Source organism: Eptatretus burgeri, chromosome 15, assembly GCF_056783735.1.
Source record: "Eptatretus burgeri isolate ZD-2024b chromosome 15, Ebu_testis_v1, whole genome shotgun sequence".
Lineage (NCBI taxonomy): Eukaryota > Metazoa > Chordata > Myxini > Myxiniformes > Myxinidae > Eptatretus > Eptatretus burgeri.
This window is the reverse complement of record NC_140975.1, coordinates 62,530,312-62,550,146: the sequence shown is the minus strand read 5'-3', so window position 1 is coordinate 62,550,146 and position 19,835 is coordinate 62,530,312. Positions and strand designations below refer to the sequence as shown.

General features: G+C 45.1%; 1 long non-coding RNA gene across 1 annotated transcript in view; it reads left to right on the top strand.

Annotated features, from left to right (window-relative positions):
* The first annotated feature begins 3,270 nt into the window (after positions 1–3,270).
* The window catches only part of LOC147012323 (uncharacterized), a 24,894-nt gene continuing 8,329 nt past the window's right edge, over positions 3,271–19,835 (top strand). Inside the window, exon 1 of the long non-coding RNA XR_015051645.1 lies at positions 3,271–3,387. This is a non-coding gene — a long non-coding RNA (uncharacterized LOC147012323). The remainder of the gene's footprint in view (positions 3,388–19,835) is intronic.

Below are 19,835 nucleotides of genomic sequence, written 5' to 3'. Positions count from 1 at the left end.
GTTAGCGCAGGTACAGTTTTATACCTCAGCTCCCTGAACAGCTCAGCTCTGCCATTCAGCCTGACCCTGCAACTCTGGTCAATGGTATCCAGTGTCCCTTGAGAGACAAAATTGTTCTTTGCCCTCCGGTGAGTTCCAAGACATCCACCGGCAACATCAAGGACGGTGGTCTTGAAGGCACTCCACAACTCTTCAGGACCTCCCAAGTCACCCAGACTCCTCAAATCTCCATCAGCCTATTCACTAACTCCTCAGCGACCCTCTCATCCTTGAGCTTGCCAACATCCAGCCTCGGATGGGATGGTACCATTCTCCTGGATTTAAAGTGCAACTTCAGAGTTGCTACAACAAGCCGGTGGTCAGTATTGAGGAACTGAGCACTCCGGTAGTCCTGCAGTTCTGGATCATCCTCCAGTGACCATCAACGAGGAGATGGTCAATCTCCTTTGCCATACTGCCAGCATTGGAATACCAAGTCCAGCGATGAGCTTGTCGGCGCTGAAACCATGAACCAGCCACCCTAAGTCCATGACTTCTTGCAAAGTCAAGGAACTTGGTGCTATTCTAGTTCATAGTTCCTGACCCATGGGGAACAACACACATCTCATAACCATCCCGATCAGTTCCAGTCGATGCATTGAAATCCCCCAAGACGAGAAGAGTATCTTGTCTGAGGCAATGATCAACCACAGATCGAGCGTGGCATAGAATGTGTCCTTCACGGTGACGTCACTCGCCTCAGTCGGAGCATATACAGAGACCAGGGAAATGACACCTAAGGAGTGACGAATCCTTAGTCTCATAGTTCACCCGTTGACCGGTGTTACCTCAATTATCATTGGGGTCAGTTTATTGGACACAGCTGCAGCAATTCCTTGGGTATGGTAACCATCAGAGCGACCAGACCAATAGTAGGATTAACAACCCACCATTATCTCGCCCCAATCCGGTCTCCGAACCTCAGAGAGAGCTGCAATACCAATGTCCAAACGCTTGAGCTCAGATGATAACAGAGACAGGTGATCATCCTCTCTTCGGGATAGGACATTCCAGGCACCCACCCGAAGGGACCGCCTCAGGTTAAACCAAGGATACCGCCGTCTGGTGGACGACACCTCAGCACCACTCCGACACTCTCTCCCGCAATTTTACCCAGGGATGTTAACCCATGGTTTCCCTCCTATCATCAAAGATTGGGGGTCCCAAAGGCCCCAATCCCATCATCCGGTGAGCTGCCCTGCGAAGGGAAGCTGCACAGGAGGTACTCCCATGGAGTGGGCTTTCAGATTTGTTTGCGTTTTTGTGTTTTGCGGAATGAAGGGTTTTACGGTGGCCGGAGTGCAAATCCTGCACCAACCTCCTAATAAGAAGTAACCCAACTGCAGGAGGACGTCCGCAGACACAGTTGGGCTCCAGTTTTTTGCAGGCTCCATGCAATCATGGTTCCCTTCTTGAGGCAATGTTTTTTAGGGCCGGATTCCCTTCCTGACGTCACCCCTGGTCGCCTCTTATGGCACACAGGGAGGATGGTAAACCTATTCTAACGGGGGCATACACTGGGACCAGTACACTGGTACTCATTACGCTGACCTCGGAAGGATGACAGGCTGAGTCAACCCCTTGTGTTAATTCAGTGTCCAACGGGGCTTGAACTCAGGACCCTAGGATCTCAAACCAGCCACCCTGACCGTTAAGCCAACACCAGGCTCCACAGAGAAGTAAGACCGAAAGCAAAGAACAGACCAAAGAGGAGAATGCGCACAAGCATTAATGTGGGAGTTCTTATTTCAATGTTCATCATTTCTTCCACTCAGACTAAGCTGGTGAACTGAACCTTCAATTCCAAATAATTAATGGCACTGACATGTTGGGGTGGAAAGGGGGGGGGTGCAGAGGGAGGAGGAGTAAGGCAACTTACATTTTCTCAGAGGCGTAGCCATGGCCTGCTTTGACCAATAGCAAACGGCCCTGCTCTGAGCAATCCTGTTCGCTTCTCTTAGGTCATGAAACAGTAAAGAGACTGATAATGTGATGCATGATTACGCAGGGCTCATCCCGATACAGTCGTGGGTAGCTTTTGCTTTTGGGGGATTGAAACCGTGCTCACATTCTCACGCTCACTGTACGATGTCCCAGACCAACCAGCTTTCTGGTGGAGCTCCTCATGGCCTTGACTTCTCCACTCGTGCTGGCTTCTCAGATCTCAAACCCCGACTGCTTGTGAGATTGTTTTCTTTGCCAGCATAACTGCAAAGGTCTGCCTCATGCTTTCATAATCGCTATCACAGTTCCAGTAATGTCATCTCTTCACACACTCTCGTCCAGGCGTCGTTGGGAAATTTGAAATGTCCAGCAGAATGGAATTTGCTCCATTCTGGATATTATTTTTCGTTAACTAAATGGAAAGATCAAGCCAAAACACCAATAGATGAGACAAGTATTCTATCTTTTATAACAAACACATGAAGCAATTCCATAGAAATCTATGTTCAAATACGACATACAAAATCAATACAGCACTGTATATCAATACCTTCCTGTCCCGTTGTTTTGCTGCCATCTTCCTGGTCACGTGACCCCCAAAAAGGAGAAACAAAGTTCACCTTCCAGCACATTTGGGTCCATGAAGCCATAAACCATGCTGGAAAACTTTGCTTTGCTGTGTGCCCAAGCGGCCAAATTCGTACCCGGGAGACTTGCACACTCTTCCGGGTGAGAATTCATGGGATGAGCTAAGTGGTGCCATCATGTGGCATCCATTGTTCGTGTCCATATCGGTCCTTTCCGGCAATGTAGTAGCCTTGTTAGTCGGACAGTAACAAGTACGGTACCCTATGTTAAACGTGGTCACCAGTACGAGGAAAGGTTGGACTTGTGACAGGGTGTAATAGATCACACACAATGCCGAAGAGAATCCTATTAGATTTGTGGACAGTTAAGTCTCATTTTATCTGGATATAATACCTTGGTAGCAATGGGGACATTAGGCTTGCAGTAGCCCTGTAACGGTTTCAATCAAAGCAAGTATGGACCTTCACAAGGACATCTGGAATTGTTGGACAGAAAAAGAAAGTGAAATCCAAACAAGTGACCTATAATACCAGTTTAGAAAATTCCAGGCAACCCCTTTAGAATGAAATGTGGGGCGAAATATGCAGCTGTCTGTCTGGACTTGCTGTACAGGGCCAAGGTCATGTGTTGTGCAGCCAGTCACAATGTCTGTTCAGTCATTGGCCCAGGAATTCCCACAAACAAAGCCACTGCCAGGATTTTTATGCATTTTGCAATGAAGTCTCTGCAGACTGCTGCATTTTAGCCCTGTGGACAGATGGATGTGATGACAGGTTGATGGCAGAGCAGAGGGGAGATAGAGGGTGTTGTCACACCGTGAGAATTTCCTTTGAGGTTTGCTTTTGTGTATATTGTATAATATAATATCTCGACTCGGTTGTGTAATGGTTCGAGTGTCCGCTCGTTGGCGGTTCAAACTCCGGTCGAGTCACACCAAAAACTTTTTTAAATGGTACGTTCTGCTTCCTTGCTTGACGCTCAGCATTTAAAAGGATAGAGCATGCACGGACAAACAATGCTGGGAAGGCAATGGCAAACCACCCAGTATAACCCTTTCCAAGAAACTGCTTTGGCAGGTCCAACGCTCATAAAGAGTATGGTACATCAAAAATATAAAATAAAATACAGATAAATCAAAAGACAAATATCAGGCATCTTCTGATCATCATCATCATCATCATCATGTACTTTAGCTTGCACAGCTTAACCATGTGATCAGTAAATTGGTTCAATGACCGCAGGTTGTTTCGATGAGGAATTTTAAGTTTGAAGGATGAACAAAGCAGCAGATTTGTTTTTTAACAAAAAAAATTAATAAACACTTTTACAGATTTTTTTTTTTTTTTTGCAACTGGGTAAAACAATTGTTGCCAGGTTCAAAATTGCATGAAGGGAGATTCTCATTATTCTTTCAAATTTCATATTCCTGTCTCTTCATTCCTGGCCCAAAATCTGCTGTAGTTGATGTTAATGGTGTTAGAAGAGATGGACATTAGACTAATGTGTGCGAAAGACAGCATCAACCTCAGGACCATGAATAGTATGATATAATATGGAACATCGATGCTACATTGCTAGATAGATGCGTAATCCCTAGAGAGGAGGAATGCAAGCGCACTTGCACGCACACACATGACAACTTTGTTCGAATACTTACTTTCCTGCACTGTTTGCAGAATCCACAGTTGATGATCCAATGACACACATACACACACACTAATCATATTCACAATGAAATCCTTGATTGCGTGATGCGAATAATGCCACAATTATGAAACTTTTCCGATTTAGTGATAATGCCACGAATTGTTTATCTCGATTATACCAAAGAGAGAAAAACTGTGACTTAACGATAAAATGAACACTGATAAAGTAATTTTGTTGGTAATATCCACATAATAGGTGTAAGAGCCCCCTGAAAAGCACGCAATGATCCGCAGGAGGAGAGGAGATATGGACCATAGTCTGTGCAGAGCGTTGGTGCTGCCTAAGTAGTCTCCTTGGTTATTGGGCACAATCCTGGATGGGTCGCTACTCCGACACAGTATACCAGCATGCTGGCATTCATTATGCCGACCTCGGAAGGATGACAGGCCGAGTTAACCCCACCTGGTGTTAATTCAACAGCTGAGTGGGATTATGAACTCAGGACCCTGGGATCCAAAGCCCACCACCCGAACCATTAAGCCAACACCTGGCATCATGATCCGCAGGCGGTGGCGCCACATCCTTTTCAAAGTGGGAAAAAGACCCATTCTCATTGCAAAGAGTCAGTCTGTCCACACATCTTAAGTACCTTCAAATTATATTCGAACCCTCACAAGGAAATCATTTTTTATTCTTTTGAAACTCAGCACTTTTTCACATTGCTTCTATCTGTCCACTTTGCCGTCGACATTAAAAAAGACATTTTCACTTTTCCGTGTCGTTGAGAAGCGACACATCTTTTCTCGCAAGCAATCAAGAACCTGGAAAACGGTGCTTCCCGAATTATACACACAAAGTTCTCTCATCAGCATCCTTTCTCCCTCGAAACGACCGCCGCATAGCCGTTGATGCCCGGAATGAAGTGGTATTTCAGGAATGATGGCGTGTTTCCTGGAGGTCACGCGATCACACATCATGTGATTACGAGCTCAGCTTGGGCAAAGGCTTTGTGACTGTATTTTCCGAGCTGGAGATAAGAGCTGCCAAACTCATTTCATTATTGTACTCCAGAGACATAATTCATGCCAATTCCTTATTAAATAAAGGTGGTTTTAATGTTTTATTTCTGAGGATGTTCTGACAACCATTAGGGTAATGGAATTTTCATTGTGATTTAGATGCTCAAACATGTCCTCGGTGAAATGCACTGTATTTCTCTTCATCTGCAGCACTCGTATTATATGTGGTTGATCTTCTGCAAAACTTTTCCTCGTTTCCTTGTTTTCTTCTCGGCTCATCTGTCCAAGCTTGACTCAGCATCACTCTGACATTTAGCCATGATGACGTTTCAAAGGGCGTTGCCTCCTGGTTGTGTCCACCTCCTCTGCGGGTGACACTTTTAATTACTCAAGTCATCACAGTATCCGGTGGTATGTCCTTCCTTTGCAATGTGTGGGATGTGTGATGATGTGAATCAACACACAAAGAGAGATCATTGCAAGGTTTACAGAATTTCAGGTTTTGGTGAGCTTTCTTTTCAGTGATGTCTTGGATTTTACTTTACTAGTTATCTGTAAATGAAATTGCCTCTTTCACATCATTGACAAATAGGCACATTCAGCCTTTTTAAAATTTATCTTTAAGAGTGCTTTTTGTCATTTTGCTTTTACACTGATTGGATCTAATCTGATTGTGGAGCCCACAGGGCCTCTGTTATGGTAAAAGACCAGGAAGAATCTTAATAAGGACATCCAAGGATATACAAGGAAGTTGGATACAAGAGGAGGCCATTTAACCCCTCGTGCCTGCACTCTATCAACACCACATTAATTCAATATATCAGTTTATTGACTCAATTTCATGGGAGAAAGGGGGGAGGTTGGGAGAATGAGGAAGAGAATGGTAGGACTGTGCTACAGAGGTTGGGGGATGAAATATTTCATGGTGAACAATGAACCAACATCGCAAGCGTCTTCATCGATCCATCCATCCATTGGGACCATACTCTATGCAGAGTGTTGGTGCTGCCAAAGCAGTCTCCTTGGCTGTTGGGCACAATCCTGGATGAGTCGCCACTCCGACAGAGCGTCTTCACTTTTTAACAACATCCATTGATGGACATCACAATCATAACACTGTATCAAATCACCCACCCATTACTGAACTACCAACCAGCACTGCCAATACCCAACCGAGCCCATCTCTCACCAATGCCTCGAAGTACTATCTAATACTGCTGCCACTACCTTTCCAGGGAGACCATTATTGGTTCACGAAAAAATAAGTGACCACTATATTCGTTATTGGTCTATCTGTCTGTCTGTCTGTCCCGAGCATAGCTCCGTGAGTTTTGATCCGGTCCTGATAAAATTTTGGTGGGAGGTTTATATCGTGATCTCGTCGTGTTTTTCTGACATCGGGAGTGATGCGCCCATTATGGGCGGAGCCATGCCCAAAAAACGTGTTTTTAGGGGGTAGCCGATTTAAATTTGCATCTTCTCCTAGGGGGTTTGTCGAATCTGGCAGGGTTTTTGGTATTTGGTAAGCCCAATTGCACCTGCATAGCCCCACGGAGCTCAATTTTTCATTTTCGTCCCAAGGTCAAGGCCACAAGGTCACAAACTTAGAAAATTGCAAATTGTGTTTTTTTGGGGGTAGCCAATTTCAATTTGCATCTTCTCCTAGGGGGTTTGTCGAATCTGGCAGGGGTTTTGGTATTTTGTTAGCCCAATGGCACCTGCATAGCCCTACGGAGCTCGATTTTTCATTTTCGTCCCAAGGTCAAGGTCACAATGTCATGAACCTAGAAAATTGCGAATTTTGACATAAAAATCACACGACCGCCCAAACTTTGAGAGCTAGAATGACAATATTTTTTATGCATAATCTTGAGGTCATTCCCCACCTAAAGTCTTGAAACCATTTTGCTCTATCGATAACACCTATCGAACACCTTGCCCGTGGCACCCCCGCCAAGTTTGTTTTTATGCTGATTTCATCAAAGTATGGATAATCCGAGGAGTGTGAAATGCCATATAGCCTACATGACGTTATATTGTTCATGGAATGTTCCAGAGGAAGTTTTGCACCAAAGGTCATAATCCTTGACCTTTGACCTTTAAAGTTCACAAAGGTCAAATTTTCAAAGTTGTGAGAATCGAACCGGCTTTTTGACCTACTTCGACGAACTAACTCCAATAAGCTATAGCACGTATCCTGTTTCCTTATTTTAATGTCCACAACATTGTTTTGTGACCTTTAAAGGTTATGCAAAGGTCAAATTTTTAAAGTTGTTGAACAAAACCGGGTTTTCGACATTTTGCAGCTAATAACCTGTCACTCGTACCACATCATGTTGATCATTTTTATAACTTGGTCAAACATTATCACATTGTCTGATCCTTGACTTCTGAAACAAACTACATCGTCAAATACCGCTCATGAACCATCGTCGTCTTCAGACTTGTATGCATTAACTACTCTCTGAGTGAAAACCCCTATCGTACTACCTTCCATCCTCACTCTCTTATTTACCTTCATGCTGTGGCCCCTGGTCCTTCTGCTGAAAATTCTCCTGCATTTATTTTTTCTTTATACCCTCCATTATCTTAAACATGTCTATCACATCTACTCATAATCGCCTCCTTTCTAACGTATGAAGTCTTGTCTCCTTCAACCACTCCTCATAGCTTAGACGAGCAAGGTGTGGAATTAATCAAAGTTGCTCTATGTAAAACCCTCTCTATGGCAGCTGTGTCATTACTCAGAAGTGGGGACGAAAAATAGCTTCAACATTCAAGGTGAGAACTCACTAAAGTTACATTCAGAGTTAACACTACCTCTTTTGATTCATAATTTGTTCCCTTGTGAAGACAACGTAAAACCCTATTAGCTTCACCGATAGCTTCCTGGCACTGAGCTGTCTGTTTACCCCCAACATCTATTACCACCCCCAGATCCTTCTGTATCACATGCTACAACACTGCCAATTGCATTATATAGTCTATTTCTAATATTCTTACCCATCACCAGTATCTTACACTTCCTTATGTTGAACTGCTTCTGCCAATCTTTTTCCAAATCCATCTTTTTTTCTTCCTTACAGGAGCAAGGCTCATGGAAGAGCAAGGTATATCTGATATTGGGACAAAAATCAAGGGAATGAACATACAGGAGAAGAGTAAAGGGTGGCGGTGAGGAAACACTGAAACTATCGAGTAAGATAATTGGGTTAGTTAAGGTTAATAGGGGTAATAATGATCATGGGACATAATTGGAGATGACAACATGTGGCGTGCACTTGCTTGCTTGAAGTGCTGGAGGGAAGAGCTCCATCTTTGGAGCAGAGGGATAGGGTTCTGTGCAACACAATGTGGAGTCATCTGCAAAAAGGAAGAGGTTTTCCAGCACATCGGAGAGGTCATTTATATAGATGAGAAACAAGAGTGGGCCCAAAACACTGCCTTGAGAAACTCCAACCTCCACTTGGAGAGAGGGAGGGGAGAGGGAGGGGAGAGGGTTTCATTGAGGACAACGCATTGATTGCAAGAGTAGAAGTCAGAAATCCTTTACATTCAGTCAGCTACCCAATAACTTGCACCCATGTTTTCTAATCCTCAGAGCAAATTTCCCTCTCTAAAGTGCTTCTCTATTAACTATTGCCAACGTCTTCCTGCCATGACATGACATGATGTCATCTCACCTTCCTTCAAAATCCTTTATTCCTGCTCCTTCTGAACAATACAACTTTGTCTATGACCCAGCATCATGAGGAATATCTACATATTTAATAGTTTCATCCTGCACCAAAATCATCTCCCTGAACTCATTCTTACCTATCTCCACTCATGACTGCCTGCCCTCATCCAACCTTCAACACGACCTGCCCTCGCCAAACCCCAAACACTACCTGCACTCACACCATCCTCACTACTTTCTGCAGTCAGCCCACCCTCACTCCTGCCTACAATCAATCCACCTTCACCACTACCTCCATTCACCATCCTCTCACCATTGCCTGGACTCACTACACCTTTACCATTGCCAATATCCCATGTAGACTCAATGCACAAATGTTGCAAAAATTTTACCGAAAAATTGCTCATACAATGTTACCTCCTGCGAAGTACGAGTAGTTATCCATTCCTTCTACTTATCCAAAGCAATCCTCAGGTGTGCCAGTTATACACACATCCAACAGCAACAACTAACCTTTGTTTGTGCTATCTCCGAATCAAACATTTATAACATTCCTCTGATCTCCTTCTTCCACAATGGACTCACTCTACTGGCTCGATTGCCAACCATCTTTGCAACTACCTCTCTTTACCTGCACTCCCCAACCCAAGTAATCCAATCCCAAAACTAAAATTAAAAAGAAAAAGAAAAATAGCACCGCAAAGCGGGCATAACCCCTCAGTCCCTTGACAAAACTAATTTCAAGATGGTGGCCATATTGAAAATCGCAGCACGCCCATTTTCGAAAGGAACCTTCCTCTACTCAACCCCAACACTTCTTCTTCTTTCGGCTGCTCCCATTAGGGGTCGCCACAGCGGATCATCCGTATGATCCGCATAGTGATTTGGCACATGTTTTACGCCGGATGACCTTCCTGATGCAACCCTGGTCGCCTCTTACGACACAGGGATATGGTACTGTTTTAACCTATTTTAACTGGGGTATACACCGGCCCAGTACACTGGTACTCATTTCGCCGACCTCGGAAGGATGACAGGCTGAGTCAACCCCCTGGTGTATTAATTCAGTGGCCCAACGGGGCTTGAACTCAGGACCTTTTGGATCTACTCAACCCCAACACACCCAGCAAAAATGGATTTAATCGGACAAGGCGTTCTCCTCGAAATTGACCAATTTCCAATTTCAAGATGGCTGCCTTGGTGGCCACAGTGAAAAACGCAGCATGCCCATTTTGGAAAGGAACCTTCCTCTACTCAACCCCATTATACCTCGCCAGAATAAAATCAATGTGTGAAGCCGTTCTCAAGTTATTGTCCGGAAACCAAATTCAAGATGGCTGCTCTCGCCGCCAAATTGGATATCGGATTGCGCAGAATATCGAAAGGAACCTTCCTCTAAACACCCCCATTATATCACACAAAAATGAAATCAATAAGTCAAGCCGTTCTCAAGTTATTGTCCGGAAACCAAATTCAAGATGACTGCCCGAGCCGCCATATTGGATATCGCATCGCACTGATAATTATCGAAAGGAAGCTTCCTCGACCCAGCCCCAACACACACTGCAAAAATGGATATAATCAGACAAGGCGTTCTCCTCGAAATTGACGGAAACCAAAAGTTGACAGACGCCCGGACGCCTGGACAATGCCTATGACGACAATATCCCTTAGCCCCGAGGTCGGCAACCTGCGGCCCGCGGGCCAAATGCGGCCCGCAAGCTCCTCCCGTGCGGCCCGCGGCGCCTTGTCCGGATTTCCATTAGGTGCGGCCCGCGAAACATTTTTCTGAACCGACGGCAAATTTAACATATGTGGACAAATGATTCTTCCACATATATCACAGTCTCTGTACGTCACAATAAATTATTTTTGCTTCTTGTCCACTTAACTTGGTCTTAAATATTTTTTCGTTGTTGTTTCAGATGGCTGAAGGTCTTAAGGTTCAATTTACAATTACATTTATTATCATTGATTTTAGGTGTGTTTGTTATTTTTCACGTTGGGAGGGGGGTGCGGCCCGCGAGGTGGCCCGAGCGTAGCCCAGTGGCCCGCGGCCTGGTTTTGGTTGCCGACGCCTGCTCAGCCAATTCGGGCTGAGGGGTAAAAAAAACCTACTGAGCGACAGCTCTCGATAAGCTGCAGCGTGCTAATAAATAAAATAAATATCATAACGCGCTGATCCACTACAAACAGTACTGTGACGTCAAACGATAACGAATACACCAAATATTAAATAAAATAAAAAGAGCAAATCCTACAAACACCAAAATATCCACCTATCCCGTTTTGCCCAAAAAGCGCTGCATACACTGACCGATCACTCTGAAATCCTTCCACTATTCATTAGCAATTGGTCACTGGCTTTGACACAATACAATTTTGTATGACAGACCCTAGGCATCAAAAAGCTACATGTATCGAACAAACAGTTTCAAACGGAGCATCTCACAACCATTAGAGCATTTAAGGTGCATCAGATGTGGCAATTAATGTGAATTGTTACTCCCAGCTTGCCGGCTCGATCACAGTAGACGCCGTTAGCATTTTTGCCACCTTCATCCCTGCCCCGTTGAAAACTCCATGCAGACACGGGCAACTTGCTAGTCTCATAAAATCACTGACTCACAGAATCCTGCAAATGTTTAACTTTGTACTTAACTTTGAATTAACCTTGGGCAAAGGCCTACTCTTGCAAAATATACCATAGAGTCTTTAATGTCTCCATTGAAGACAGGACCATCTGGTTTAAGATGCCTGCCAGAAAAGGTGAACTCCATGATACACCGTGTACAGCCGGCATTGCACCTGACAGCAGTTTTAGTGGCATCTGATTCCATCAAACTTCAAACTTGGAACCAAACTGTTCAAAAGTATGCATCTAATCGTTGATGTGGTTTCATGCAACACGAACAGACAACAATGGTACATATAAGTCATAACATAGATATAATAACAGACATAAATACATAGACAAAAGGCTTGGAATAAAGAGTTAAGTCCTAAATGCTGAGTGTAAAGTCATCAGTCAGTCATCGAACGTCATTGGTTGAACAATTTTCGATTTTAGCCTTGCATAAGTTACTCGATAATCCATAGCATTGTAATTATTACTAACGACATTGTTAACCAACCTGAAAATTGCATAAGATAATCCATACGTCTTTGTATGTTTCAGTTCAGTATGTCCATCATCAAATTCTCACGATGGCCTGATTCAGAAGCAATTCATCCCATCAAGTGGATTTCTGAGGACAACAAAAGAGTTCAAACCTCAATATCATTATTAAATATTGTTGCGGATTCGCGCCCGCCGGCGTGCCGACGGCCACGTAACTCGAATCGCGGCACGTCGCCCACCGGACGGACAATCCAGTCGTGACCCTCTCGGACTAACGCCGGGAACCAGTCACGGGTGGACCTTTCGGTCTCACCGCGATCGAGCCAATCAGCCCCCGCGTGGGATAGGGTTGCTCGCCAAATTCGACCTACCTAAGTACCCACGCGGAGGGTAGACCGGGCGATCGCACCTCGCCGCAGGTCGACTTCGGACACGGGCCACTTAAGCGACCCGTTCCGTACTATCGGGATAACCGAGCGGTGTTATCGTCGACCTCGACGGTTCGATTAATTATCGGGCGTATTCAGCGCACTACCAACCCTTTACGTGAAGCAAGATGAGGATTCAATGAAGGAAATGACGAAGCGAAGCGGGAAACAGTTCGACACAAAGCACATTTATTCGCGACGAACGGAAAGCACACATATTCAATTCCACCAAAAGCACACAGAAAAGAAAAACACAATTCAATTTACACAAAAAGCAAATATAAAAGAGAAACACAATGCAGAGCTATCCGACTACCGAGCACACGGCAACACTTATACAATTTTACTTCACAGACGGCGCTGACAACACATACCCAAAACCAAGGAAAGAATACCCTCAAGGATGAGGCGGGCCTGAGGCCGAGACCGGGTCGGGCCTACCCCTCTGGTGATGAGACGCGGAGCGGCGATGGTGCCTCAACTCCGCGGGCCTCGCGGGCAGTGTCTGGAAGGGGGTGGGACGGGGCCCCCTTGGTCGCACTATCTCAGCGCGGGGGGAAACAGGAGGGGGTTGCTGATGCTCGGGGTATAGAGGATTTTTATTGCCCCGCAACGAGCGTCTCCACCTCGGCCAGGTCGCGCTGTAGGCCTCCCTGGGGTGCAGCTCCCTGCACGACGCGAGCACCCCCTCGCCTGCCCTCGCCGCCTCTCCACAGCTCCGTCCCCTCCGTTCCGACTCCAACGCACACGACGACCAGCTCCTTCTTGCCAACTCCACCGCCCGCGAAGTCTTGACTCTCTGTTCCCTCTCGACTCTCCTACTCTACTACTCCCTGGACTGACGAACACGGTCGCTTTTTATCAGCCCCGTGGCTTCGCCCTCTCATCTTTGACCCCCTCCCTTCGACCTTTCACCTCGCTCCCCATTGGCCCGAGAAAAAGTGGGCGTGAATGCTTTTTGATCCATAAATTTGCATATATCGATCGCCCTCCAACGCCCTGGGGGCGGGGCCAATTCGCCCCTCGCTCACCGATTGGACGGCAAAAAGTGGGCGTGTGTCGTTTTTGATCCGTTTTTGAAGCACAAAATCCGTGATTTTGTACACGCTGTTCGGCGCGCGCCCTGCACGAGTCCAACACCGGCACCCACAGGCGGCGCAAGAACGGTGGCGATGCGACGGTTGCGAGGTGTGACGTGAAGGTCGTGGCGGTTGTGGTGAAGCGGCGTTGTGGTTGGTGGTTGATGTTGTGACTGGTGGTGGTAATCATGGCGGTTGGTCCAAAATAAAGATAGCAAAAGAAAAACGGCTATCCTGAAGAGTCGCAGCACGCGTAAATGACATGTATTCCCACTAGACAACGGGTTTGGGCCTAACTACACATGTACTTACCGAGATATCTCACCTAAGGGACCTGAATGGTGGTTTGCGAATTTGGTAACCACAACAATATTTTATTTGCTGGACATGATTGAGTCATAAGCTGAAAATAAAGCAAATTATTTTTTGAATAAGGGGAGGATGTTTATAACAGAGGAGTTGTTCATTGTTTTTGTTGATATGGCAACTCCTGTTTCCCTTGCTTTATTAAGTACCAAGATGGTGGCACTGAAACCATTACGATACCATACCATTAAATTTGTCTTCATTAATGAGAGCCTGACCCCTCCAACCACTATAACAAAAGAGGAGACGGGGATATTTAAAAATCAAAATCAAATGTTGCACTAGATCACACGCTGGGACTATAGCGGCACTCGGTAGAGAACGTACCTCCGCTCCGCCAAGCTAAGCAGTTTACGCTTTGTGTCCCAGTGATAGGCCGGATCTGCATGCAGACCCGAAACAAAATCGAATCGGCCTGCTCTCGTCACATACCCAACTCATCCACCTAGTTTTCTCATAATCCATCCACAACTTTTTTGAGATATCGTGCTCACAGACAGACAGACAAACAGGCAAGCAGGGATGAAAACGTAACCTCCGTCCACCTTCGGTGATGCGGGTAATGAAACAAGACCACATCGATGGACTGAGTGAGACCTCAGTTCATATGGTGTACATGAGGAATAATATCGGTGAATTTTCAATTTAAGGTTATTTATTATTATTATTAAAGGATGATGGAGAAAATAAGAATCTTCACCCATTGACGTCTTTTCCCAAATTACACATTTACCGATCACACCATTCATAGCAAATCTAGTTCCCTAACCTCTGTCCATTCCAAAGATCGATTTAATAATTCATAGTATAAGATTGTGTACAGTTCTTCCTGTGGTCCATAAAGTCATCTTGTTTGTGCTGCTACCAACCAAGCCCCCCCGACATGCATCCTACCCGTCTTGAATTAGCTACTCCGAACACCGGACGGACGACACAACAGCACCCTAAAGAGTCCTTTGGGGACAAGGACGAGCGACGCTGACCGGCACAACACGTCAAAGAGAGCCAACTGAGTGTTGCAGTCCCTTCGCTGCCCAAAGCATATGATTCCTCGTTTCCAAAGCGATGAGAGGGGATGCAAGCATTGGCGTGACAGCAGCTGCAACTGTTCGCAAGACTCAAAACTCACATAGTTCTCACGCAGAGTCTTGTTCTCTCCCCTAACTCTCCACCTCTGACCTTACATTGCGAATTATTCACTTATTTGTAGGACTACAATTAACGCTTAAGGCCAAAAACAAGGCAGAGATATAATTATCAAACGTATTTATTGCGTTTGCGGGAATTTATGAATCTTTATCAAATCAAACAATTTCTAAGTTTGTAATATATTTAAAGAGATCACAAAGAGAAATTGGTGTAATAATAATAATGTTCATCTAATATGCCTGGTTATTGATTTTGACCACTAATGTTGGGTTGCGAGCGGACGTACATCCACAGAAGGGTCTGCAGTAATAGTGCTGCTCAGCATTATTGACGGAAGAGATTTTGACAACGAAGGTGAATTTGACTCTTTAGCACATATGAAGTGCCTTTTTCAGGCAGCTGGGAAAGAGGCAACGTCGGTAATTGAGATGGAAATATGCAGTGACAGTGGAATAAAACTGAATTTGAAATCCACTAAGCATGCTTTGATGAAATCACACCATTATATCTCTATATTGCAGGCCAACTAAATAAGATAAAATCCTTATCACATCACAAGGCAGTGAAACCGCCATCTCAGCACTGCACTGTGTCAAGAAGTAATTTAAAACTTTTTCTCCAATGAAATTAGCCTTAGTCCCTTTCTGCAGCTTCTTGTACTTTTGATCACTGCAAATCTTGTGGTTGGTCTAGTTCCTGAAAACGATGGAAACATTTGACGATGAAAAGGATTCGGTATGCTGCATGCTCGTACACCACGCGCACGGAATTGCGTGCGCACGCAAACATACCTCGGCCTTGGCATATGGAAAGGGCATTGCCTATTAAAGTAGGAGCACGTGTGTTACAGCATGCAGCAGCCGATTGCTACCTGGCTCATGTTCGACCAGGTGGCAGATGGAGGGTGATCGCTTTAACCCAGAGGAGTTGGATCACAGCCCATTGGGAGCATCGTGAAGAAACTGCGGCGTGTGAGATGGGGGCCAAAAGATTGCTTTCTGTGGATCAAGATGTACCACCCCTCCGCCCTTCAATGACTGGTCTTTACAAAACAATGTTATGTTCTTGAGCTGTATTGCAATCACAGTGTAGTTCACATTCACATTGCAATAACGAAGAATTTATTAATGGCACACCATCACGTGATTCGAACGTCAGGCCTCGCCAGCCAGTTCATTAAAGACTCATGCCAAAAACGGCCCCTGCCGACCCCACAAGATTGGAATGATTGGGACTGTAAAAAAAGTAGTAATAGTAAAGTAGTAGTAGTAAAGTAGTAGTAGTAAAGTAGTAGTAGTACTCGTAGTAGTTGTCGTAGTATTCACCCCCAAGAATGCATTCATCATCATCATGAACACATCAGTCATTTGGTATATACTGTATCTTTAGTCCAAGAGAGGTTTCATTCTATCACACTCATGAGGACATCATACACCTCATGTAAAACAACATATTGGGTAAGAAAACCAAATTTTTATCCAGAGACATGGAGTTAAGATGAGATAGAAAAAGGCTCAGGGGGGGGGTGGCACACTCGGCCACGCCCCCCTAAACCCCTCCCCTCCTGTCAAAAGCGATCACTTTTACCTTCATCACCGAAGATGAAGGAGGTTATGTTTTCACCACTTTCTGTCTGTGTGTTTGTCTGTGTACAGGATATCTCAAAATGTTGTGGATGGATTCAGATGAAATTTTGTGGACAGGTTGTGTGTGTGGACACACAGCGACGCGCTGCTCTGGCGCATGCTCCCATAGACCCATACCTGGCCTGACCTGTTGGGCGTGTGACAAGGACGAACTGATTCGATTTTGGTAAAGATCCGGATCCGGATCCGACTACTCGAATTATTTAAGTGATTCTTTACCATTGAGAGATTGGGTTAAAACGATATATAGCAATGGGGTACCACGATATCTCGAAAAGTTGTGGACGGATTCAGATGAAACTTGGTGGTCACGTTGGGTGTGTGGCAAGGAAGAATTGATTCGATTTTGGTGAAGATCCGAATCCGGATCTGGATACGAGAGTTATTTAATTTTTAAAGTGATTCTTTATCATTGAGAGATAGGGCTAAAAACGACATAACAAATGATATTTCAAAAATGTAATGAGTCCGATATGTTCTCATGGATCAGACATTGCATGGTGGAGGTATGCGCTCCATGGAGTACCCTTCTCGTTTTGAAGTGCATCTCTCCATGGACAAAGATTTAACAACTTTATTCCGAAAGTTTGGAAAGGAACATAAAGCTGCTTGTCATATGTGCACATTACAGAGAATTTACTTTCATTACAGACATTATAATCTGCTTCACAATATTAATATCGAACGTCGTGAGCTTCATACTCAACCTGTGCACATGAGAGAATTGGAAACAACAACAATAACAACACAAGAGCCTGGCAATTTGGAATCCGTGTCGTCGGCTATGACCCTTTTGCTTCCGGTTTTTGTCATGGGGAATGATGCGTCCCTGGAAATAAAGGCATCGTCGGAGACATGAAAGACCCAAATATCAGACATGGTGTATATTTCCTCCACTGATTTTAATAAAGATATCTCCCGCATCATCAAAAAATAATTTTTAATCGTGATTTACATTATTTGATCGCTGAGCCCGAATCCAGGCCGAAGTAACTGGAAATTGCGTATACAGTTGTGAACAAGTTGTAGGTTAAGTCAGAAGCGAATGTAAGAAGAATTCTACGTTCGCTTTGAGGCTTTGCCTATTCCATATTATTTTTTTAAGCTCAATTAAAGGGTGACATAAATTATGTTTATAAAAAGTGTTTTCAAATTAGAAAGGTGTATTAAAAAATAAATTGAGTGCCTCTATCAACCTCCTGCCTTATACAGCAAGAGCATCATTCTGTTACGAATTCACGCCTGCCGGCGTGCGGACAGCTGCTTTTTAGCCGAATCGCAGCCGTACGCCCACCGGACGGACAATTCAGTCGCGACTTTCCGGAACAACACCGAAAACCAGTCACGGGTGTGCTCCAAGCGCACACCACGGCCTAGTCAATATTCTACCCGTGTGCGACAGGGTCAATCGCCGAATTGTCGATATACCTAATTATTCGCGCGGGTAACCTACCGAGAGACCGTACCTCAGCGAGGTCTGCTTGGACACGAACCGCTTAAGCGGTTCGTTCCGTTTTGGGATAACCGAGCGGGGTATTATCACGAGACCTCGCTGGACCCGATTCTTTTATCGGCTATCAAAAAGCCCGCTACCATTCCGAAATGCAATATGGCGTTTCAATGGGGAAAATGACACGACGAACAGGTTCACATTCAAACAAGCACATTTATGATTTTCCACACGTATACAATCAAGCAATAAATTGATGAAACACGCATGTAGTTATACAGCCAAACACAATGCAAAGGAAAGAGCTAATACTGTCTATAACTAATCATGTACAGTCACTTATACAGTTATACTTGCGGACATGGTGCCACAACATTCGCACAAATAAAAGAAAGAAAAAGACCCCCTCAAAGACAAGGGGGTCAGACTGGACCCCTTAGGGTCTTTATGTCCAAGGAGCTTGCTTGACCGAAGGAACTCCAAGAGGCCGCCGCAGGTTACCTCCACCCTCGTGGTGACTTGCTTGGGCATCCCTCTTGGACCCTCTCCAGCTCCTCTCCGACTGACTTCCACTCGCCTCTCCACTTGCTTCTCCTCGACGACCCACCACTCGGTTCTCCTCGACGACACACACTTCACTGCGTTCAGCGCTCGCTTTTATCTCCACGGTCCTCGCCCCTCCCCCTACATCCCCCCCTCGTCCCTCCTCCTCCCTCCCCCTCCCTTCCAGCACGCACGCGAAGCTTCCAGAAGCAGGGCGTTTTCCTCGCTGAATCGGGGTTTTTCATTGAGTACTTCTGTAGGCGATCATTGTTTCCTTTTCCGCACGTATTTGTCTTTGGGGGGAGGGGTGAGGCCATCGTCCGTTCTCCCCCGATGAATGCCAGGCTTCTCGCAACCGTGCTGAGGTGGAAATGCGGTGGTGGTGTGGTTGGCGTTATGGTGGCATGGCTGGCATTTTGTGGTGGTAGTGAGGGTGGTGTGGTTGGGCGGTGGTGGTTAAGGTGGTTGTTGTGAAGGCGGCTGTTCGTTGTCTGTGGGGATGTTGGCGGTTGATGAGAAGGTGGTTTTGGTGATCGTGGTTGTTGTGGTTGGTGGCGCTTTGTGGTGGTCGTAATGGCAGTTGTTCCAAAATAACGATAGTAAAAGAAAAACGGCTAACTCAAAGATCACAGCCCAGGTGACAGGAATAAATCCCATTAAACAATGGTGGAGAAATCAAACTGAACACAGACTTATCGGCATAAATGAACTAAGGACTTATATGGTGTTCTGCGAATTTCCACAGCTGTAACAATTCTATTGATTACTTCTTCCGGTCATGTGATCAGCATGGCCTCTACAATTTAACATCAGGACCCTGTCCTATTGTTGTCACACAAATTTGGTAGCATTATCACAAGTGGGTCTGGAGAAGAAAATTTTTGAAGGAATTTACGTGATTTTTCCCCAAAATTGACTGTCGGCCATTTTGACACACTTCTGGTCACATGATCGGTATCACCTTCACAATTTAACACCCCTACCCTGGCCTAGTGTTGGAACCCAAATTTGGTAGCATTCTGACAAGTGGGTCTGGAAAAGAATATTTTTGAATTAATTTACTAAGTTCACCATTTTGACCCACTTAGTCACGTGACCGGAACGCACTTTGCAATCCCCGTTACCAGTGAGGAGTGG